This window comes from Aethina tumida, chromosome 1 (assembly GCF_024364675.1).
Source record: "Aethina tumida isolate Nest 87 chromosome 1, icAetTumi1.1, whole genome shotgun sequence".
NCBI lineage: Eukaryota > Metazoa > Arthropoda > Insecta > Coleoptera > Nitidulidae > Aethina > Aethina tumida.
In genome coordinates, this window is record NC_065435.1 from 41,602,755 (window position 1) to 41,628,895 (window position 26,141).

Here is a 26,141-nt window from a genome sequence, read left to right on the forward strand (position 1 = left end):
TTAAGTTGGCTGTTAAAATGTTTGGCACATTTAGTAAATTATTAAACAAGAAAAATATAAGTTTGTACACCTTACTTAAAGTTTAAATAATTCAATTAAATTAATTGGTATGTTTAAATTTCAAATTATTTTGTACCACTGAATTAATTACACCATTATGAGGTTTCAGCAGCTTAAGCTTCTAATTAAAATAAAAATTAGAATAAAATTATTTTAATAAGTTGTCATGAACATACAAATGATTAAATATCAAACATTTTAATTTGTTAAAATATTAATTTTAATTTGAATCGTTTTTATTAAAAAGCATGACAATTATAACGTTCCATTGTAGTACTTTTCATTTTATTATCAACTCATTTTATATTACTACAATTGAATTCGTTGTTGTAATATTGTAAAAAGCTTGTTTGATCATCTAACATTGTTCCATTAAAACTCCGCATACAAAAAAAATGAATCAAGTTTATATTCAATACATCCTTGTTTTCCTTTTCATAAAAACGAAAGTACAATTCAATGTATCTCTGAAGCCAGAGGCAATTTAATAATCATAATTTACATGCCTCATTTAAACGCATTACACAATTGTTATGGCAAAAAGTAAAAGATACTTTCTCGATGGAATGAGCCTTCACTATCTTTTCATTTTTTTCGTAATCACGATTAAATTACTACAATTTTTTTTATTCAACAGTTGCGTTTTGAAATATGATAAGTAACAGGTCAGCACTAACCGACCTGACCGAGCCCGATCCGTTTATGGTTATGGCCGAGATGAACGACGGGCTTATCAACGGGACGTTATCGCGTCTCCCTGGGAAGATCACGAACGGTCCTCCGCGTCGATTTGTCTAGCACCTTTATCTAAACGACCGCGGCGGCCCGCAACCGTTTGCCCGCAAACGTACGGCCAACATGCGGAAAACGCGGCCCCAACGGCGGCGCCGGCCAATTGTTGTTGTTTTTAATTTGAAGCTATGCAAATCGTTTGCGCGAATTTGTGCATCTGCCGCTTTTTCCCCCGAAAACAAAAGCGTCCGCGGCCGTATTGTGCATGCGGCGCACACCTGGATTATCCGGGCCGCGGCCCCGCAATCCGTTCAGATTATAAGAGTCGGATCCATTCATTTCGTGTTTGCGCATAGTTTTCATGAAACGAGCCGGCCCCGAGATTAGGACCGTGGCGAGGGAAACAGCGAAAAATAAAATACAAATCAAAAAACGAACGGTCCAGTTGTTGTTTAATTAACAATTTTTAATTTCTCATTAACGCTGCGTGTCTCCATCGTTTGCGATTTACAGTGGTGGTCATATGTATGGAATATGTTTTAATTTATTTTTCATTTCTTATTGGATAGGAAAAAATTATATATACAATGTGGCCCATTTGAAAGATGGGCATCCCCATAAAATTTTGATTTCTTATCCGATTTTAACGGAAGAACGAAATGAACGAAAGAATATATTTATTTTAAGGGGTTCAAATCCAGTAGGTGTAGTTAGATTTACTATAAAAAATTTGGCAGTATGACTATCATGATATTTAATCAATAAGTATATATTTTTATGCTTTACAATTGCAAAAAAAAATGTTAAACTCGGGCAATAAATACAAATTTATGAGAGCCTCCTGTTTTTCAATGGGTCACACTGTATATGTATTTATAAATGTGAATGATAGTTTGTAAAAAAGTATGAAATATCACATACACGAAATAAATTTGGAAATAGTTTGTTTATATTTCTTATACTACTATAAATTAATAAGGATAATATGATTTTTAATTTTTATACAAAATTATGAATATCCACGTTTTTTATAAAATTTGGTATATACTCATTTCAGGGGATGCTTAATACACTGATGTAGTTAGATTTTCTATAAAAATTTGTTAATCTGATTTCTTTATTGTCATCCCTAAAAATTTCCCTGCAGGTTTTATTTTAGGGTTAGAAAATGTAATATTTTATCTATAAGTATATATTTACATGCTTTGTAATCGAAAAAAATTTGTGAAACTCGGACAAAAAATACAAATTTATGAGAGTTTCTTGTTTTCAAATGGGCCACGCTCTATATGTAGTTATAAATGTGAATGATATGTAAAAGAATATTTTCTGTTAAAATATTATACATTTAACTAAAAATGGTCATGGCATAAGTAAGTATGGAATATCATATGCACGAAATAAATTTGGAAATAGTTTATTTATATTTCTTATACTACTATAAATTAATAAGGATAATATGATTTTTAATTTTTATACAAAATTATGAATATCCACGTTTTTTATAAAATTTGGTATATTCTCTTTTCAGGGGGTGCTTAATCCACTGATTTAGTTAGATTTTCTATAAAAATTTGTTAATCTGATTTCTTCATTGTCATCCCTAAAAATTTCCCTGCAGGTTTTATTTTAGGGTTAGAAAATGTAATATTTTATCTATAAGTACATATTTACATGCTTTGTAATTGAAAAAAAATTGTGAGAGTCTCTTGTTTTCAAATGGGCCACACTCTATATGTACTACATATTATGTAGTTATAAATGTGAATGATAGTTTGTAAAAAAATATTTTTTGTTAAAATATTATACATTTAACTAAAAATGGTCATGGCATAAGTAAGAATGGAATATCATATACATGAAATATATTTGGAAATAGTTTATTTATATTTCTTATACTACTTCTATAAATTAATAAGGAATATATGATTTTTAATTTTTCCGTAGAATTATGAATATTCATATTTTTTTTATAAAATTTGGTATATACCCATTCCAGTGGGTGCTTAATCCACTGGCGTAGTTAGATTTTCTACAAAAAATTTGTTAATCTAATTTCCTCATTGTCATCCCTAAAAATTTCCCCTGCAGGTTTTGGTTTAGGGTTAAAAAATGTAATATTTTGTCTATAAGTACATATTTATTTACATGCTTTACAATTGAAAAAAAGTTTGTGAAACTCGGACATAAAATACAAATTTATAAGAGTTCCTTGTTTTCAAATAGGCCACACTCTATTTGTAGTTATAAATGTGAATGATAGTTTGTAAAAAATATTTTCTGTTAAAATATTATACATTTAACTAAAAATGGTCATAGCATAAGTATGGAATATCATATGCACGAAATAAATTTGGAAATAGTTTATATTTCTTACACTACTTCTATAAATTAATAAGGAGACTATGATTTTTAAATTTTCCACAGAATTATGAATATCTATATTTTTTTTATAAAATTTGGTATATACCCATTTCAGGGGGTGATTAATCCACTGATGTAGTTAGATTTTCTATAAAAAAATTGTTAGTCTGATTTCTTCATTGTCATCCCTAAACATTTTCCTACAGGTTTTGGTTTAGGGCTAAAAAATGTAATATTTTGTCTATAAGTACTTATTTACATGTTTTGCAATTGAAAAAAAGTTTATGAAACTAAGAGAAAAAATACAAATTTATGAGAGTCTCTTATTTTGAAATGGGCCACACTCTATATGTAGTTATAAATGTGAAAGATAGTTTGTAAAAAAAATTTTTTCCGTTAAAATCGGACAAAAATACAATGGGCTACAATGTATATATACTTTTAAATGTGAATGATAGTTTGTAAAAAAATATTTTCTATTACAATATTATTCATTTAAATAAAAATGGTATAAGTAAGTATGGAATTTGGACATAGTTTATTTATATTATAGCATAGTCATTTTGTTTAATAATTTCTCCATATTGCTTGATTTGTTTATATCCATCATTACATACTGAAGACTTCGATGTTTAACGAAAATTGAATTCATTCCTTGTAAATATCAAAATAATATTGAAATACAGGACACAAATATTGACCACCTTCTAAACATCAGTTCTATTACGAGATCTTAAAGCTGTATGACAAATTTTCACAATGATTAAAAAAAATAATTTCTTAAATAATACATTTGACCAAAACTGTACGTGTTTCCCTCGAATTTGCAGGGCAACATTCCGTGTCGTTATGAATATTTAAAAATAAAAATAAAACTAATAATATTCGAGCGGTCACAACGTTTTCAGATAAACAAATTGGAAAAAACGCACGCATTCGAATGAAATTTAATGAGCTTACACGTTGATTTCGTGTTCCATTTGAAGCTGTTTTTTTCTCTACGTTGTTAATTCTGACAAGTGGCCTTTATTATTTGCGCATTTTTCACGATTATCAAACGGCGAATAATTTCGTTTCGGGGCTTACAACATACGAAAAGCCCACTTTATGAATGTCTTTTATACATATTTGCATTCATCGAACAAATCCCCGTGTTTCATTTGCCGTTTTGAACGGAACGCGAAATATTCGAATCGCTTTGATGTGGGCTGGCGCCACGTGGACTTCAATTTACAAAACTGCAATGAATGCGTAACGTGATACGTTTGAAAACATTTACCTTGACTGTTGCCTTTCTATTGATTGTGAGAACAACAATACGAAATTCCGATAATTTTACTACGTACGCTATCGCTTATATGTGGAGCAACTTACTTTAAAACGAATTAATTCTGTTAAGAACAGAACTTCGCTGTTATAACATACCATAATAGCGTTGTTGCCTGTTGTTTTCTAGAACTATACACGGACTAGTTTGTATATAAAATAGATATAGTTATACTATTATCTGAATGGTAAATAACTTATTGGAGTAAAAGTGAGTAAAATATAGTTAAAAGTCACAAAAATTTTAATCAAATTATAAAAAAATGAGTTATCCATATTAATGATGTATAAATTTAACCAAATTTGCCTTATTCAATAGTTTTTATTTTCTATTTTATTCAGTACTATCTGTATAAATCAATTTTTTGTCAAAATTTATTGAAAGGGGATTTTTTAACTAGAGAAATTAAATTATTTTGTACCACTGGATAGACACATTTTCGAGATTGTGATAGTTTAAGAGGGTCATTAAAATATTTTAAATATTTAGTAAAATATTAGACAAGAAAAAAATAATTTTTATAAACTTATTTAAGGATTTAAATAAGTTATAAAACTAAGTAAAAATTACATAAAACGTTATAAAATGAAATTCAATTGGATATTTAAAAGTCACAAAAATTTTAAACAAATGATAAATTGAGTTATCTATATTAATGATGTATAAATAGTGATTTAACCAAATTTGCCTTATTCAGTAGTTTTTATTTTCTATTTTATTCAGTACTATCTGTATAAATCAATTTTTATATCAAAATTTTTTCTGAAAGGGGATTTTTTAACTAGAAAAATTAAATTATTTTGTACCACTGAATAGACATATTTTCGAGATTGTGACAGTTTAAGAGGGTCATTAAAATATTAGAGAAAAAAAAAAAATAAATTTTCTAAACTTATTTAAGAGTTTAAATAAGTTATAAAACTAAGTAAAAATTACATAAAACATTATATAATGAAATTCAATTGGATAGTTAAAAGTCATAAACATTTTAAACAAATGATAAAAAATTGAGTTATCCATATTAATGATGTATAAATAGTGATTTAACCAAATTTGCCTTATTCAGTAGTTTTTATTTTCTATTTTATTCAGTACTATCTGTATAAATCAATTTTTTTATCAAAATTTACTGAAAGGGGATTTTTTAACTAGAAAAATTAAATTATTTTGTACCACTGGATGGACACATTTTCGACATTTTGATAGTTTAAGAGGGTCATTAAAATATTTTAAATATTTTGTAAAATATTAGAGAAAAAAATAAATTTTCTAAACTTATTTAAGGGTTTAAATAAGTTATAAAACATTATAAAATTCAATTGGATAGTCAAAAGTCACAAAACTAATGATTTTTTAACTAGTGAAATTAAATTTTTATTACTATTTTGTTGCAGTTTAAGGGGGCCCTACGACACAAAGTAGCAATTTAATCAAGTGAATTTTATTTATTTATTCAGAAATTGATAGAAATATAGTAAATAATAAAAATATTAATAACATACAATTTATTTATGCATATGATATTTTTTTATATGCAGATGAAAGTAATCTAAGTGGTCATCTTGTAATATTTTATTTAAGAAACTAGTTAAATGAAAAATTTAAGCTGTAAACCGTTGATGTACTTAAAATCTACAAATTTAAAGGAGTACATTAGTAGGAGTAGCTAAGAGGGGCATAAGACTGACAGAGCTGTTGATAGAAAAATAAAGATGGTTCCCTTTAACGACCGCTTCATAAGTGCATCTTGGATAAATCTGGAAATCAGTGATGTTAGTAGGTACAATAAAACGGAGACCAAAAGATGCTTGTGTCTACGGTAGTAAGTTAGCAGCGAAGCCCTTTATTTCTGCACAAAAAAAATGGAACAGCAAAACGAGGGAACATCTCAATTGAACTGAAATAAATGGAAAACAATTTTGTCTTCTTATTAAAATCGTTTTAAATCTGATGGTATTTCATGGGTGAAAAGACCAATTAATAGAAGGTTTAATCCATGTTAAAGCGTGGGAGAGACATTATGGTTTGATTTGGTTTTTCAGAGCTTCAGAGATGGATTTAAAAGGAATAGGGACACTCTACAAAGTTATATGCTTACATTTGCTAAAGACAACTTAAATTTAAGGTGGATTTAAGATTTCTCAGATACTGATATAACTCAGAACCCATTAGAAAACTTTGGTGAAGTAAAAATTGAAAAATTCATACACTAATAAACTGAAATATCTTCAAGAGAAGGAATGTTTTGAAATACTGAAAGATGGAAGATACTAGAAGATAAATTAGATACTACATAAATTACTACTATCATTCACATTCATCACATAGCAACCGTTTTAAATACTGTAAAGTGGATACAATAATTCGAAACTCGCCACACATTTTTATTCGGATAAATGAACATTTCAAGCCGAAGTCGTAGCTGGAGACGTTGACAGTTATTATTTAAGAGAGCTAATTGAAGGCTTTGTAACTGCCCAAGGCTTCATCAAATTAAAGTGCACAAAACATTTTTTTGAGTCACGTCATGCCTGAATATAATTTAAATTTCTTTGTTGTACGATAAAGAATGTAGTGGTTAATTATAACTCATGATCGCATAGGTTAATTGGAATTTTAAAGTGTTTCATTTGATGAAAATTGAGCCATAAAAATTGTCAATGTTTCAACTATTTATGTTCCGACTGATGGAATATGAAGTGTATTTAATATTGTATTTCAAACCCAGTTTAATTATAATTATCGATGTTAAATATTATTTTAAAAGTCTTTTTAATTTATTATTTAATTGGAAAGTGTATTTGTTATATCTGGTAAAATGTAATTCAATGAAAAATTATACAAAAACAGCGACGTTTAATTTAAATTGAATTACACTACCATAAAATTGTACTATACTAATTGATTTACATTATCATGATGAATTAAAATTATATAGTAAATTTTACACGCAGGTGCATATTGTGAACATTTTAAAATTAATTAAATTAATATTAAAAATATTTTATTTAATGTATTTTATTGATGTTTCAGGTGCTGAAAGGTGCAACACCGATCATTTAAAAGTGGTATGTATTGGTGGGGGTGTTGTAATAATATACAAATTAATTTATCTTAAGTTTAATAAAATGTAAACATATTTTTTAAGTGGTAAAAGTGAAGAATTAACATGAGTAATTTTTTAGCATCAAGTTTTTAGACAGGAGTACATTAACAGATTAAAAGCATAAATATAAATAATTAGTCAATAAAAGCTTTGTATGTTCGATCACTAAATATTTAACAACAACCTGTAAAAATAAAATTTTATCTTGATTAAAATTTACTACTACAAACTTACATTTAATGTAATTGAAAACGTGGTAAAATTTATAAATGGTGATTGACTAAAAATGATTAGAGGAGTGAAAAATGAAGAAAAAAAAATGTTTTAAAATAATTAAAAATAGATGGATATTAAATATATATAAATATAAAATTTAGTACCTAGTGTTCTTGAATTTATGAAAACGGGGAGAGAATTGAGCTCCCCTTTGATGGGAAAATATTAATAAATAAAAAAATTAGTTACATATTAAGGAACTGTGTTGGTGAGAAAATCTGAGCATGGATTACCAATTTTAAAATTTTGGACACCAATTGTTTTCAAATGGCACGTTTTGATCAATATTTTGGAAGTCATCCTTCTAAGGAAACAGGTAAAGCTATTCAGATTTATATATAATTTGATGCTTGGAAAAGTGCCTAAAACATTTTCATTTTTTATCAGCTGCATACTGATATTGTCTATTTGGAATTTTCTACAGAAGAAGATATTGTTGAGCTCTGTAGATCTGATTCCAAATCTGTATAGTAGGATATTACAGATAACATCGACAGTGACATGCTGAAGAATATTTTTAGAGATAATTCCAGCAAACTTCAAAGGAATTGGTTAGAAATGCTTCAGAAGTTTTGAATCCCTATTTAAAACATGGTAAATAATAAATAACGAGAGATTGATCAAAGGTAATTAAAAATTTAATTTAATATAATTAAAGTTATATAAGATAATAATAAAGTTAAAATTTGTCCAATTCCAAAGTTTGTTTTGGTCAAAATTCTGAAGGAGAGGAAGAGAATGAAATTCTGAAAATATGGTTTCAAATCTACAGAATACGACATAGATATGGACAGTGACATACTGGAGAATATTTTGTAAACAGGATTGCAGCATCCTTCAAAGGAATTAGTCAGGAACTCTTTAAGTGCTTTACATTCCTGTTTAAAACGTAGCAAAATTTATAAATATTATTGATCGAAGGTGAACATGAAGAATTTCTAAATTAAAATTTATCATACTTGTTTTTGCCAGTCAAATATAATATCAAAGGTGCAACCAATTCATCAAGATGTCACACAAAATGTAAAATGCCATTACTTTTGTAGAATTTTGACAAAAACTTTGAAAAGACTTGACTAAAAGAAATTAGAAATATTACCTACATATTTATTGACTTATTGTAACTAGACACATATTTAAAATTGAGACCACTCTCATTTGTTTAAAAAAAGCTGTTTTTGATCAATATTTTGGAAGAGAGGAGAATGATGAAATTCCTTTAATTTCTAAGTCAACGTTCTAAGGAAAGTGATGAAGACATTCAAATTGCCTAAAATATACAATAGTTTTCACTAGTCTGGTTACTTCAGAATTTTATACAGGTGAAGATGTTGTCATGTTTTTCATTCAGAGTTGATTCCAAATCTGTATATGTTGACATTGGAAGTGACATACTGAAGAGGGCAGGATTGAAGCAACTTTCAACAGAGTTGTTTGGGATTCATTAAAAGTGTTGTAGTCCGATTTAAATGACATAGTTTTTTGAAAATCATTACAAGATCTCATTGATCAAAATTTTCCCTGTATTGGTTAAAGTAAATACCACCGTGTCACATTCAAATACAGACGAAAATCATCAAAATTAAATTATTTTCGGACCGCCCGCAAGTTTGCCAAGTTCATAAACAGTGTCAGTGAGACGGTGGTGCAAGAATGCGACACATTTCCCGATTTCGGGGCTACGTGAAGCCATTCCGGAACGTAGATCCGGATTCGATTATCTTATTTTCACGGTCCGTGCCGCGCCGTTTCGGGCCCGAATTGATGAATGGCAGTAATTAAGGCGGCGGCGGCGGCGGTGGCGGCGGCAGCGCGCCCCCATATGCAGTTGCCACCGACCGAACGGGGTCCACGGGCTGCGAAATCTGAATGGGTGAGCGCGACCTGACGGCTAACCGGAACGGAGAGACAGGAGAGCGGGGGCCCCGCGATCGGTGGCAAGCCCCGTCCATGCCCACAGTAATCTGGTATGTGACCTGTGGCTTTGCGCGCAAGGGGACAGCGGTCGAGGCCATTAACTTTCTGTAATTAGTTGTAATTGCGGTTTATATCTGACTATCTGTTTAGGGCATATATATGGACTCCGATTGCCATCTGTAATTATGTCACATCGTTTGGCAGGACCATTGCCGGGTGGGAACCCGCCGTATCATGGGACAAGGTAGTCGCGAAAACAAAGCCGGATTCGTTACGGGTTCTGGACTTAAATCATCGTTCCTGTTAATTAAAGAATTTGTTTGCACGAACTTATTGTACGTCGCGTCTTATCTCGCTTGACACGGAGGTGAACCTATTTTATCCGACAGTTTTATTACGATCGTGTCACACACACCAAAATACATATTGTGTATGTGAGCAAGTATTTAAAAGTTGTTAACAAACTTGATTGCAAAGGCAACAAATTTTGACGTTCAACATATGGGTTATCTTGTTTTTTAAATATAATAAATTCCTGGAGATGTTTAAGTAATATGAGCATAGCATAAATAGTAAATTGATACCTATTAGTTTTTTGATATTATTAAATACCTTATTTTATCTTGTAACTATTATTTTAACATCTAAAGTTGTTACTTTCAGGATGTTACATAATATGTTTAAGGATCTGAGGATTCAAATGTTCAAAAATCATCAGTAAATTAGTTCACAGATTTTGGGATATTTAGACATTTGTTTTTTCCAATAAAATTTTGAAAATAAAAAAGGGGCTACACAATAATGGACCGTGTTGATGAGGCATTCAGAACATGTAAGAACGTCTTTAAAGTTGAGTCCACTCTCAATTATTTTAATGGTTTTGATCAATTTTCCGAAGGAGAGGAAGATAATGAAATTCTGAAAATCTGATTTTAAATCTACAAAATATGACACAGATATTGATAATGACATACTGGAGAATATTTTGTAAACAGGATTGCAGCATCCTTCAAGGAATTAGTCAAAAACTCTTCCAGTGCATTGTACTTCTATTTAAAATATGGCAAAAATCATAATTATTATTGATCAAAGAGTAACAGAAAGAATTTCTATATTAAAATTTATCATACTTTCCAGTCATATACAACACATGCATTATCTTGTTTTTAAAGTATAATAAATTCCTGAAGATGTTTAAGTAATATGAGCATAGCATAAATAGTAAATTGATACTTATTAGTTTTTTGTTATTATTATTAAATACTTTATTTTATCTTACATCTGTTATTTTAACAACTAAAGATGTTACTTTCATTATTTTACATAATAAGTTTAAGGATTTGAGGATTCAAATGTTCAAAACTAGTTTACATGTTTTGGAATATTTCGATAAAATTCATGTTAATGATTTTTTGGTTAGCTACCCTCTCATTTTCAAAATAGTAATATCTATACTACGTTGGTCTATAAAATCTCTATTTCTATGGGAAAATGCTCCATTTTTGAACGTAAATGTACAATTATTTATTCGTCTTCTAAATTTTAAGCATTAAGAATGACAGAAAACCATAAAAAAATCACAATTTGTTGGCATTGACGGTTCTTTTATGATCATTTTGACCTTTTTAAACATAAGTACATACATCTAGTAGTGACACATACAGACATTTAAGCAAAGATGTGTGTTATACTGCTTTTTGTAGATTTTGTGCTACAACTATAAACTAAATTAGTTTTACTTTTATTTTTTATGTATTAATTTGAATTAATAATAACATATTTTGTACAAAATAATATTAATTATTTGTACACACCAAAATGTATGTGCTGATTTTTTTATTCTAGTTTCTTGTGTAACATTTCAGCAATTATCATCTATCATAGCCTCTTTTGAATAATCGTGGTATCTCATTTACGTAGTAATTAAATTTTAGTGAAAATGTTCTCCTTGTTTATCATTTTCAACTCCTAAATTAGGAGGAATTAATCTAGATGCGTTGTACAGCATACTAGTTTCAAAAGCACTAAATTCTTATTAACTTTTAAATAATTATCAAGTCTTGTTTCCGAGAAAACCATGACCAACAGCCTTAAACGACAACCAAGATCGTGAGTCATTTTCATTTAATTTCTGCACAAATACGTCATGTTTCTGCATCATCATACAGATTTGAGGGTCTTTAAACAAACGTTATTTAATGTTTTAGATGGACAGTTTCTGAAAAACGATGATAAGTTACTGAAATGTAGGCCTGGTAACATCTAAAGTTTGTTTTCAGTTCTTTATTAGGGCGAGATTTATATGGAGAGGTTTTAACATAACTCTACTTGCTTTGATAAGAGCTGGATTAGCAACATTCATGAACTTACCTCGGACTCTTCTTATACCAACCAATTTGGACATATATAATATTCTTATCTTGTTCACTGAGATAGTAGTCTCAATGACAAAGAAAGGAGGAGAATTTGATAAATCTACCTAGCACGAGATTGTAAAAAACAAAGAGAAATTGACATGTATAAAAAATAATTAAGTTTTCCCACTGTTTCAGTAAAATGACTGCCTTTATTATGTGTATAATGATTTTAGATAAATGAAAAAAAGGGAATTTAATATAATTTTTAGTGTTAATAATTATTTTATAGTTTTGATTAAAAATTATTTGAAAATTTAAAAAAAAAATAAGTATTTTAATTTAAATTATTATAACAAATAACATTATTTGATACCGATAAAAATGTAAGAAAAAAATTATAAAAATATATAATATCCTAAAATACACGTCAATTAATTATCAAAAAAAATTATATTACATGTACTCCTTGTAACTTTATCAGAAAAAAAATAATTAACGACATCTGTTGTCTCGTCCTTCAAACTAATTTTCAGTACATCGCAGTTCATAATCCGAATAAATAAAATATAACAGTAAGTTTAAAATCACACATTTTTATAGTAGGCTATGGATTTGTCAAAACAAATAAATCAACTGATTTCGGTGATTTTAACGATGGTTTTTAAAATTTTATCAATATTTCAGATATGTTTTATTGGAATTGTTTATTACATTATTTTTGTTTTGCGATACAACATATTTTTTATCATTTTAAATCGATTATTTAAATTCACTCCGATTAAAAGGATACAATTTACAAATTTTTAACCGAATATTTTTAAAATTCACTATGATGTCAGTTAAAATACGACAGGAATTTATTGTTAAAATATTTTTGTCTAATCTGAGCTAATATAATTTTGTTATTTACGCAAATAAATTAAAAGGGTCAAATGGTTCCAGGAAATAATGAAAACCGGTTATTTTGCATCTCTGTTGGACGACGACAGTAAAGTGAACTAATGCACTTCAAGCGGTGTTTGGGGCGAAGACGCGTCCGCGGTTTTTAATACGTTTTACGGCAATGTTTACAAATGTTTCTGTTGTGGTGTTACCTTGGCAAATGTCTCTTGAGGTGGTTCTATGATTCCTTCGACTGATTGGTGTGATTTTATCGCAGGATGCTGTGGAAATTTGAAGATACTCTGGGTATGTTACGCTGTCACACTTTATTAATTAATTTTGTTTCGAAACACGTTTATATCATTACTATTGTACTAAACAACACGTTTTTGTAAGTTAAACCGATTATCTAAATACATTTCCAATTAATAAAATTGAGTTTACAAAACTGAAGCCGCACATTTTTATAGTTGGCTGTGCATTTGTCACGGTGGCAACTTAACGAATCAAAAATTACCAAATATTTAATTTAATAATAACAAATTTTTGTCTAATATGAATCAAGTAATGCATTTAAATATGATTTTATTATTTAAAATATAGTTTACGCAAATAAATTAAATAGGTCAAACGTGTATGCATGGTTTCCAGGAATTAGAAAAACCGGTATATATTTGCATCACTGTTCGTCGACGACAAATAAGTGAACTAATGCATTTTTAGCGGTGTTTGGGACGCGTCCGCAGTTTTTCCTCGATTTTTCGATAATTTTTACTAATGTTTTTGTTGTGTTACATTTGTGAATGTCTCGTGCGGTGTTTTATGATTCCTTTGACTGATTGGTGTGATTTTATCGCAGGATATTGTGGAATTTTGAACCTGTCTGGGGTATGTTATATTGGGTTAATTTTATTTTGAAACACATTTATATTGCCACTAATAATTAGGATTAAACAGTACCTTTTTCTCAGTTAAATCGATCAACTAAAAATGTAGCTCCGGTTAATAATATAGAATTTACAAAATTTATACTCGCAGTTGGCTATGCATTTGTCATGGTGGTAACAAAAATAATCAAAAGTTATATTAAATTTATTAATAAAATATTTTTGTGTAATCTGAAGTAAGTAAAATATTTAAATATAATTTCATTATTTAAAATAGGGTTTATGCAAGGAAATCAAAAGGGTCAAACGCGCATGTAACGTTTCCAGGAATTAGAAAAACTGGTGCATTCTGCATTTTTATTGGTCGACGGCAGATACAGGAACTAACATATTTATTAAACTTTTAACGGTGTTTGAGGAGAAGACGCGTCCGCGGTTTTTACTCGATTTTTCGATAATTTTAACAAATGTTTCTGTTGTTATATATTTGTAAAATGTTTCGCGTGGTATTCTTTGACACTTTCGACTGATGTGGTGTGTTTTTGTCGCAGGATTTTGTAGAAATTTCAGAAATTTCAGGTATGTCCTATTGAGACTCTTTATTAGGTTAATTTAATTTCAAACAAATCTATATTATTGCTATTATACTAAACAACACCTTTTTAATGTTTAAATCAATTGTCTAAAAATATAACTGCGATTAATAGAATAAAAATATAAAATTTTAATCACACGTAGTTAGTTGGCTTTGAATTTGTAATGGCGGTACCTAAACAGGTCAAAAATTATATTTAATTTATTAAATTAAAAATTTTGTCAAATATTAACAAATTTATGCATTATGTAAAATCTAGATTTTATTAATACGTTTTAAATGAAATGCAAGTAAGTTAAATAGGTCAAACTTTTATGTATAATTTTCAGAACTCACAAGAAGTGATGAATAAATGTACTATTGCAGTTTTAACGAATTTTGACGAGAGGACGCGTTCCCACTTTCGAGTAAAGTTCGTTTAGACTGTTTATTAGGTAAAAATTTAAATTTGAGCGGTGCTTTATTATTGTACTAGAACTCCGACAATAGCTCTCTTATCTTTTAAATACATTTTCTGAATTTTAGTGTTAATGATTCAAATAAATTAAATATAAATTGAATGTTTGGAATCACTTATTTTTATGTGGTCGTTGACTGGAAGTAAATTAAATAAATTAACTTTTAACAGTGTTTAAGGAGGCACGGTTTTGACCACTTTCATAAATGTTTCTATTGCATTTTAACGCAGGATTTTGTGGAAAAATATCAAATCTGTATTATTACTATTGTACTTCAATAAATAAAACTTTTATTCGTATTCATGAAATTACTGCTTTAAGACAGTCAGTCGCATGCGCAGTAGAAATTCTTACTTATTTGGGACAGATCTTGTGGTAAAGGTTGTGATCAAATTTTTTGGACATGCGCAATGAAATATTCAAAACGTAACCTTACATTTTGTGTTACATTGTCATTGGTGTTTTATTTATTTAATATGGATGTTTTAGAATTATTAAATACTCACAATAGATACTTACACAGTAACTTAGCGTTAAAATTATTGCACAAGGAGTTCTGAGAGTTTCCAAACTATGGAAGAAACTTGAATAAATCTAAAATAAAAATTGCAAATTTGAATAACATATTACCGTAGATGGTCATTCATTTATTATACAGGAAATTAATTTAATAATAAAACATTTAAACAGTTTTAAATTAAGGTAATTAAATATAATTTTTTATTTGGAAATGTTCTATAACTGACTGTACTTGAAAGTAAATAAGCATATAATTCTATGCTTACCATAAAAATTGTAAAATACATTTTAATTACTATTTATTATTCATGAGAATAGAATTGTAAATAAAAAAAATTATGAGGATGATCCCATTTTAAGTTGCTAATAATGATCGCACCACAGATGGCATTTGTTTTCTAGCTGACAATTTACATTTTTAGCAAAATCTCCCTTAATATTCACTTTAAGTATGGTGAATGTTTATACCAATTAAAAGGCTTTTTAATATTCAGTTTATTTATATGAAAACTTAAAATGGTGTTCCATTGAAAATAACAATTTTATTGGTGTTTTAAAATCCAAAATATTAAACGTAAATAAGGAACACCCTGTATAAAATTTAGAGAGTACCAATAATGGCTTATAAGACGGTGGTTCTTGGTTAACGTGTATGCCTTTTCAGCATCAAAATTGGTGGCTTTATAGACATTTTAACAGTGAACATTTTTGGAAAGAAAAATTAATAACTCAAACTATTTCATACTGTCATTTTATTTGTAAAATTTAAAAATACAAAAATATACAGGATGTTTAATTGAAAATAACAAAGTTGATGATATAAAGAAACCGGAAATTTTATTTAACATAAATTGGAAAAGTAGCACAAGTCAAGTTATAACTGCTATAAAAATTTTAAATCAATACCCTTTTCCGTTCTCTATTAACTTCTAATGAATAAGTTATACAGTATACCTTATGTATATTTGATACTAGAGAAAAACTACTAAATTATATAATAGCAACAGATTACCTTAGTTTATAATAATAATTTATCTTAAAACCACCATTGTAACCAAGATAATTCTGTAGCTGTTAAACAACTAAATTCTCTAATTTTCGAACTTCGTCGATTTATGGAAGCATTTCGATTTACAATGGTAAGTGACATTACAAAGCTTTAATACGAAACTGTAACTTAAATTAAATATCAATAATTTAACATTAAAGGTAACCGTTCGGAATCGAGACGATTATCAGCAGTTTTAAATTAAAATTAAAAGTTTTTTCTATAATTTTGATACATTTGGAAATTATTATTAAATATTATTAAATATTATTTAAAAGTTGATGAGATTTAACTTCCTTATAAATGGTAAAAACAAGAGAAAAATATACGTTGAGGTCCCCCTAATAACTATTCCAACCAAGAATTCAGAAAACTAAACTGAAAAAAATAGTCTAATATTGTCCTATATTACCTATTTTTTATGGGAATTTCGAATTTTTAAGTAATAGTAAACCAAATTGTACGTAATAATAATAATAATAAATGTAATTTATACATTAGATACCAGCCAAAGGATTCAATAGAGAATAAAAATATTCTCAAGTGAATTATCACAAGACCACCCTCTCCATAATAAAATATGTCCATATGGTATTGGGCAATTTGGCATATGTCATTTTCACGGACAAACTTAGTTTTAATGTCCATCTTGCTCCACTGAAAAATTCAGGGGGACACAGACTATTTAGGATACCACTGTATATTTAATCAATTGAAACAACTTAACTACGAAGAAACCTAATAAGAAATTTCGGACAAAAATTTATTAAAAAATTCCAATTTTCTTTGACAATTAAAAAAAACCGAAGCCACAATCAACATTTAATTGGTAGAGAAACTGAAATAACCAAGAACGACGGCGAAAATTTTGAGTGACAGGACGCTCACAATGCAGCCCCCCCCTGAAACAATGCCACGAGCCGCTGCTGATTCAATTAGCATTAAGTAGCAATGCTAATTGGGTTGTCTCCCTTTCATTCCCTTCAACTACAACTGTGACAGTCCATGTAATAAATTACCCCCGGGCGGTTTCAACCAATAATCAATTTTTAGCGGTGCAGCTTTCCGCCTCAACGTTTCCATGTTTCCATATTTCTGCAATCGTTCGAATTGCTGCGATTCGGGTGTTTTTCAGCCGGTTTAGGGGTCGTCGATTGGACGATGATCGCGAACGATCCAGTTTGATTAGTGTAATTGGAAAATATTTTAGTGTTTGCATGAATTATCTATGCCTGAGAAAACACATCTCTTCCGTTATGTACGCACAGTCGCTTACGTTTACGTCGAACATTATACTTTCAAATTGCGTGTAGTAGGTATTAATTACAGTATTACCATTTATATATTATGATTACCGAAATGCTTAGCTTACATTAATCATAATTGCAATTCCAGAAACCTAATGAAAACGTACTTGGCATATCGTTAATCAAGATCAAGAACTGTTGCGATCTCACAATATATCAGGCTGAGTATCTAAATTCATGAGTTAACCATTTATCTGCTTAGTCAAGGTAATTTGACTGCGAATATATTAACGGCGACAACAGTTTTCCGAAGATATGTTTACCATATTGAGTAAACTTAGGATTTACTTAAAACCAACAATCATAACCGGAAATATCAACAGCTCCGTTAATTAGGATGTGCACACTTTAGTCATGCATGTTTGTCTATAATCAGTATTTTAACTGTGCTCATCGGTACGCGAATAATTGCACGTTGGGAAATATTAAAAACATCCCAGACATAACGCATCGAACCACCTTATAACGATTTAAAGCCCTCCGGTCAGATATAAACCACCAGTTTTCACCGTCCATCCGTACAGGACACAGAAAATAATTCCGAACGCGATTACAGTGATTAAATCGAATGATCCTCGCTGTTCGCGTATTAATCAGGTACCGTAGGTATTTCCTGTACTGATCTCAGCAGGAATTCGCCTCAAACTCGAACTAAGCGATTGCAGGAGTTGTAACAATAACGTTGCTACCACCGGTGTTCGCCGTTGTTGATTTCTGTAGATGGAAATCGAAGAATGTGCGCTCAACATTCATAAGCTGCCGTTTATGTTTTCCGTGAAATAATAATTTTGTTGGGACTTTCTTTATGAACATACTTTGAACATAGTCGGTTAATTAATTTTAGAAATTGTTTCCTTATTAAAATAGTTAAATTGTAAACATAAATGAAATATTTTGTGACTCTTTTTCCTCAATTTTGGTCGTTATTATACAGATCTACAGCAAAACATCTGTATGTAGAAAATCCACAATTTACTTTCACCATTGGAATCAGTTAGTTAGTTTTCAATAACAAATAATTCAAATATCTCAAGTTTAATATTTTTACTAGTATTTAATCACAAACATTTCAAGCAGAGATGTTATGATGGAAAATTTTAATTTGCTTCCTGACATGTAACCTTTTCTTCAAAAAAAAAAAAAAAAACAAAATAATTGAAGAGAAAATGAATCTTAATAGTCTTTTAATTGCTTTGTTTGAACCTAACCAAAATTACCTTTATAGGACCCTGAAAGGTTTGTATAGAATTTCACTATCAAAGTTAATAATTTATTTCTTTTTTTCGTCTTAAATTTTGGGACACAGTGTGGTTAACTTTAAAAAATATATTTTTTTTTAATATTTGTGTCTCACTGTAGTTATTATTTTAATGGAATTTGATACACAGATACCGTGAATCAAAGAGACATTTTCTAATATATAACAATTTTTTTACCAGTTTCAGTTCGTGCAGAATTTAAACTTATGAAAAATATGGTGTATTACTGCTTTTTCTCAGAATAAAGATTAATTTTATAAATCTTATTCAATTTTAAGGAATTTTGAACTCTCGTGTGTCAAACAAAATAATAAGCATTTTTCTGCATGGTCATATATACTGTCTAAAAGCTTGTTTTAAAAGTAAAGTAAAAGATTTGAAGGAGTGAGTCACTGTGTGATAAAAAAAATATTTCCTAGATATGTGTACATATATTATTAGTAGTATTAGTTGTTTTCCTTCACATTTTAACATCTTAGGAAATTCCGAGCCATATTCGCAATTATGGAAATATCTAGGACCTCTTTTTTTAATATTATTAAATATTTTTACCATACTTTTAACACATTTTCTACAAGAGAATATTCAAAAGCACCCAAGAATTGCCTCTTAAAACATCCAGTATACAGCAATAAAAATTGGAACATTTGTGTTGTCTTAAAAACTATTTAACGACTCTTTGGAATGTTGTATAATAGATATTATAAAAAAATAATTTATTGAAAACTTACCACCCTGTGTATCCCATAATGTACGACATTTAGAACATACGTTCATATGATTCCAAGAATTACCTCTTAAATTTTTTATCTTACTCCTAAAACACCCTGTATGTGGCAATAGTAATTGCGACATTTGTATTGAGTTAAAAACTTCTTAATGACTCCTTGGAATGCTGTATCTCATAATGTAAGACATCTAGAACATATGTTCATATGAACCCAAAAATTGCCTTTTAAATATTTTATCTCACTCTTAAAACACCCTGTATATAGTAATAATAATTGGGACATTTGTATTGACTTTTTAGCTACTCGTTGGAAAGCTGTATAATATATATTAAAAAAAATAATTTATTGAAAACTTACCACCCTGTATCTCATAATATAAGACGTTTAGAATATATGTTCATATGAACCCAAGAACTGCCGTTTAAATATTTTATCTTACTCTTAAAACATCCTATGTATAGCAATAATAATTGGGACATTTGTATTGACTTAAAATTTTTTAACGACTCCTTTGAACATAAAAGATATTAAAAAAATAATTTATTGAAAACTCACCTCCCTGTATCTCATAATGTAAGACGTCTAGAATATATGTTCATATGAACCGAAGAATTACCTTTTAAATATTTTATCTTACTCTTAAAACACTTTGTATATAGCAATAATAATTGGGACATTTGTATTGACTTAAAAACTTTTTAACTACTCCTTGGAATGCTGTATAATATATATTAAAAAAAAATAATTTATTGAAAACTTACCACCCTGTATCTCATAATGTAAGGCGTCTAGAACATATGTTCATATAAACCTAAAAATTGCTTCTTAAATATTTCATCTTATTCTTAAAACACCCTGTATATAGTAGCAATAATTGGGACATTTGTATTGACATAAAAGCTTTTTAACGAATACTTGGAATTCTGGACTAAATACAAACATTCACTGAATATTCACTTCTATAGAATTTTTTAGTAATACTGAAAATTTGTTTTTCAGGAATGCTATTTAAATATACTTACCCTTACCATTGAAATTACGGGGAATTTCAGTTAGTCACTGGTCATCGATTTACGGATATTCGTCAGCTAGGCCTTGAAATATTTGTAATGGAATAAAATATCAATTTGCAGCTAAAAAAATTCAAATAATGAAAGTGACTGAAATATGCGTAAATTGCATGAATGTTTCAACAGATGTAACTCATAATTTTCTTTCCCCTAGAAACGAATTATGTTTATTTTGTGCACCCAATTTAATCCCTTTCTAAAGAAATATTGTTCAACTCAATCAAGCTTACCATTAATATGTATGCAAAAATCATGTCATTATTTAGGTGAATTCATTCATTGTGAAAGTGAAGATTTTCATACAGGGCACACCCGAGTTGTCTTAAAAAATGTGGGAGAAAATTTCTGTATTCCAAAGTTGAAACTTGTACGAACAATATCAATTAAATTGTCAATTGAAAATCCCCCGAACTTAAATTTCATGTTTACTTTTATATTGGCAAACGTGAACACGCAAGGGTAATTAACAAAACGTCCAGTTAAATAAAAAAAAACGTTGAAACTTGTCCAACAATCGAAACAAATTCATTTTCAGAATGTCAAGTTCGAGCACGTACCCGAATATCGTCGATGCACCGATTCCTGAGTCATGAAATTGTTCTCGTAATTTCGTAACATTTACCAGGAAAGTTAATTTCGGGAAATAATGTTTTAATGCGAAAGCTCCCGATTTCAAGTTCAACTGTTTATCGGTAATCGGTGTATCGCTTTATATTCTGGGTCATGAAAACGTTACCGCGAATCTGCCGTGAATATTTTTCACTGTCAACGGGGAAAATTAAATTTCCGGAAACAGAGCTTTTCTTATATTTCCGAGAACACTGACTGTTTGTCTAACTGCGAATCATACAATGTGACTACCTGGAATAATTGAATGCAAACATAATAATTCAGTGCGTCCTATTTCATTATGAGCGATGCCTTTTAGAAACGTGTAAATTTAATTATCGGCAAAAATTCCATGGATTCGGCCATTTTCTTAAATTTATCATTCACCAGGCTTACGGTAACTTTCCATCTTACGACTGCGAAAATTTATTACAGGGACTAGACAAATCTTCGCCACTTTATTCTAAATTTGTTTTCCTCTCTCTCCCTCTTCCAGATTATAATAAATTGATATGCGAACTTATCCTGTCGTGCTATAAATTACGGCCGGAGGATAATCAATTTTTTTAATGGGTTTTTATCAATATTTGATTTTCGTGTTTTTAATTAAATGAAAAGTTTGGCCGGTTGTTTGGGATAGCAAAAATTATTTGGACGTGATGGCTATCTGACTGATACCGACGTTAATTTACAATTTTCATTTTAGTAAACGTAGTTTTGATGTGCGCAATCTGTCGGATCAAGATTATTGTGCTGCAAATCCTTTTTTGAATATTCATATCAACCGTTTTAATAAATCGGATTTATCCCAATAAATACGTTTTTTTTTCAACGTTAAAATGTGAGACAGGCTGACAGTTTTGTATTTGGACTTCAAATAATAATATTAATAATAACACAAAAGCAAGTTTCGTCACTTTTGAAAACGTCCAGACTTGGAAAAAATAAGCTCCGACTAATATTGTGCTTGCTTTATTTCCCCAAGTCGCTTGATAAATTACAGTAAATTTCCTGAAACGACCCTCTCTCCACGGAATCCGTTATCCATTAAAATATCAAAAAATACTGCAATTATCTCCGGGAGAAGGCACATAATGGACCTCCGCGGCGCGAAATCCTTTATTCCCGTTGCAGGAGAAAATCGAAATCCATTGCCGAGGATCGCGCTAAAAAAAATAAGCGACCAGAACCAACCAGAAACTAAGCAACGTAATAAATCTGAACAAATAGCAGATGCTTTGGATGTTTTCACTGGATAACAACACAATAAAAAACGATAATAGCCTTCAATTACTTTAAATTAGTGAAGTGACGAGCCGGGAGAAGGAATGATTGAATAATGTCTCTGCTACTGCAATGCAGTCTTGAAATTTTTAACCGTTTTACACACTGTTAACTGTATCTCTTTTAGAAAATCCCTTTTTTATTATTTTTTTCCCGATACACTCCTTGTGTTCCATCAATAATAGATTGCGGTCTGTTATTATTTATTAAGGTCCCCGTATCGATTGCACGTTTCCATCTATTTTCTCGATTACCGTCGTCCAATAATTATTAAACTTGGCCAGTGATCTCTACTTTCAATTACTCCATCTCGGTCATTATTCTCAAGTTCTGTCTTCCCCATAACATTTCAACTCTCGATTACACTTCCAAATCCCTGTTTCAGTGAACTTCTTCAATCTTCTTGATACAAGACGCTTTGTTCTCATCATTGGCTCAGGTGTTAGATCTTAAACGTTGATGGACTCTAATTTAAAATTAATATTGTGTACGAGTAGTTAAAAGATTTATTGACATTATAAATTTGAGCAGTTCATGCATGATATAATGTTTCAAATCTCAATTACTCTTTCCAAACATCTGTTTCCGTAAACTTCTTTAAGCTTTTTTATGTACTTTGTTCTCAGGATAGATTGTAATTCAAAAATAATATTGGGTAGCCGTACAATTAAAGTTAAAGGTCTGTGGAATCATAAATTTAAACTGTTCATGTCTGGTATAACTTTTCAACTGTCAATTATGCTTTCAAATCTTCTTTAAACAGTAACTTTTGATCTTATCGTTATCTTAAATTATTAAAATTGTTTATTCCTATAGTTATAATTGATATATATCGATAACATCAAAATTTAAGCAGTCAATGAATGATATAACGTTTCAATTTTCAACAGTGTTCTTGTTATCATGAACTTCTCAATTACTTTTTCAATTCCACAAACTTCCTCGGTCTTCTTGTTACAAGATGCTTTGTTCTTGTTATTGGCTCAGGTGTTAGATCTTAAACGTTGATGGACTCTAATTTAAAATTTATGTTGTATACGAGTACTTAAAAGGTAAATTGACTTTATAAGTTTAAGCTGTTCATGCATGATATAATGTTTCAACTCTCCATTACTCTTTCAAATATATGTTTTCATAAACTTCTTCAATCTTTTTAATACAGGATGGTTTATTTTCATCGTTGGAACAGGCTTTACATCTTAAATTTAAAATTAATATTGTATACAAGCAATTCAAAGATAAATTGACATTATAAATTTAATCAATCCATGCATGATTTAAAGTTTCATCTCTCAATTACATTTTCAAATATCTTTTTCCATAAACTTCCTCAACCTTCTTTATACAAGGTGGTTTATTGTCATCATTAGCTCAGGTGTTAGATTTTGAACACTGATGAACTCTAAATTAAAATTAATATTGTATATTGACATTATGAATTTAAGTAGTTTATGCATATTTTTAATGTTTCCATAGTCGCCTTCATATTCTTATGCACGATGCTTTGTTCTCAGGTGATAGTTCTTGAACTTGGATGAATAATATTGTGTAGTCCAACAATTAAAGTTAAATATCTATCGACACAATAAATTTTCCAATCATATTTTAAACACTAAATTTTGTTCCCATCATTGTCTCAGATGATTCGAAGGATTATAATTTTGAATTAATAATGTGTAGTCGTATAATAACACTTAAAAGATATATTGACATCATCAAAATTTAAGCAGCTCGTGAATGATATAACGTTTCAACTTTTAACTACATTCCAAGTTTCTGGTATCATTAACCTATTCAATCATTTTTATACGCCGAGCTAAATTCTAATCTTTATCACGACCGTTAATTCTTAAACCTTGATGTATATAATTTAAATGTTTAAATTAATATGCAGCCTTACAGTTACGCTTATTGACTTTATATTGACATCATGAATTTGAGCAATTCATATTCTTAGTTGCACTTCCGCCTCTCCGTTTTCGTAAAATTCTTCGGCCTCCTCCATCCGCAATAATTTCGTTCTCATCATTGTCTTTGGTAGTAGTTCTTAAACTTGAATGGATTGTAATTTAAAATTAATATTGCGTACAATTACTTCTTCAACCGTCTTCGCACAACATCTTTGTTCTCATCATTGTCTCAAGTTGTTGGTTGTTAAATGTCGATGAAGTGTAATTTAACGTTAATATTCTGTAGCCGTGCAATTACAGTTAAAAGATATATTGACATCATAAATTTAAGCAGCTCACGCATAAAAAAAAAATAAAATTGGCTAAGAAGAAAAAAAACCGAGCTCATAAATTTCTAAGTAATATACCAGTGGCACATTTCTAAGGGATAATTAAATTTCCCTTCAGCGCCGTGAAAACGGCTCTTGTTTTTGTTCTTGATACCATTTATTATGAATACACAATATGTATACACAAGCAAACTTTTTTCACGCTCTACAAGGACAACCGAAGCGTATAAATGGATTTGAAGCGGTGGTTCCGGCGCGGCGGAATAAAAATAATAAAGATTCTACGTAAGAAATATACAGCTAGATAAAAGGAGTTTGAAATCCGGGACTTGAAAAATGACAAGCCTGATGCGACAAGAACTCCTTTGATAAATCTATTAGATAATCCACAATCGGATTCGCCAGCTACCAACCACCAGCAACCAGCCACCAGCTACCACATCGTGCCCCGGAGTATTGGAGAAAATCGCGTGTTCGTTTTGTTTGTTATTTTTAATTAATTGCTATCTAAATCCTGATAAAATAGTGTTATATGTACGAGTAACACTATTAATAAAGATTCGGTTTCAGTTTTATGGGCAGTTAGAAGCCAAATATCGTTCCACATTATAATTTACTGGCACAATTCATAATATCCGTGAAGACATAATTTGGAGGGAACCCGATGTGATTTAAACTAGATGTAATCCTGTAAGTTATCCGGCAACTTTTACAAGTAATTCAGTGGCGCGAGTTTCTGGAGTGTCGCTAACTGGAATCCAATTTTATCGTTCGCCAGCGTATCTGTGAATGTTGTTACCATGGTCGAGTCGTCGGAGTCGTTTTATTAATCGCATTTATTTCCTCATTCTTTCCATTGGACGTCTTCCAAAAGACTATTGACCAGGTCCTGGGAGATGGGACTTTAAATTCAAGGAGCGAACTTAAAACTGTCTTGTCTCGACATGGTGGCTATCATCCGTGACCTTCGGCCAGACTGAACTCTGCGGGTTCAATTACATAAAGAAAAATGTGATTCCCGCCCAAAACTATTTATTCTGGTTTATTGACGATTAGGAATTGTTCGGCCGTTTGGCACACAAACATTTCTATTTCCGACATCGAATTCTTGTTA

The 26,141-nt window shown here is 29.7% G+C and overlaps 1 protein-coding gene across 2 annotated transcripts in view; it reads left to right on the forward strand.

The window, feature by feature from the left end:
- The window catches only part of LOC109594365 (semaphorin-1A), a 345,269-nt gene that overhangs the window by 26,079 nt on the left and 293,049 nt on the right, over positions 1-26,141 (forward strand). For both annotated transcript variants that reach the window (XM_049961951.1, XM_049961952.1), the window contains exon 2: positions 7,517-7,551. The gene's annotated coding sequence lies outside the window, so the exon portion shown is untranslated. The remainder of the gene's footprint in view (positions 1-7,516; positions 7,552-26,141) is intronic.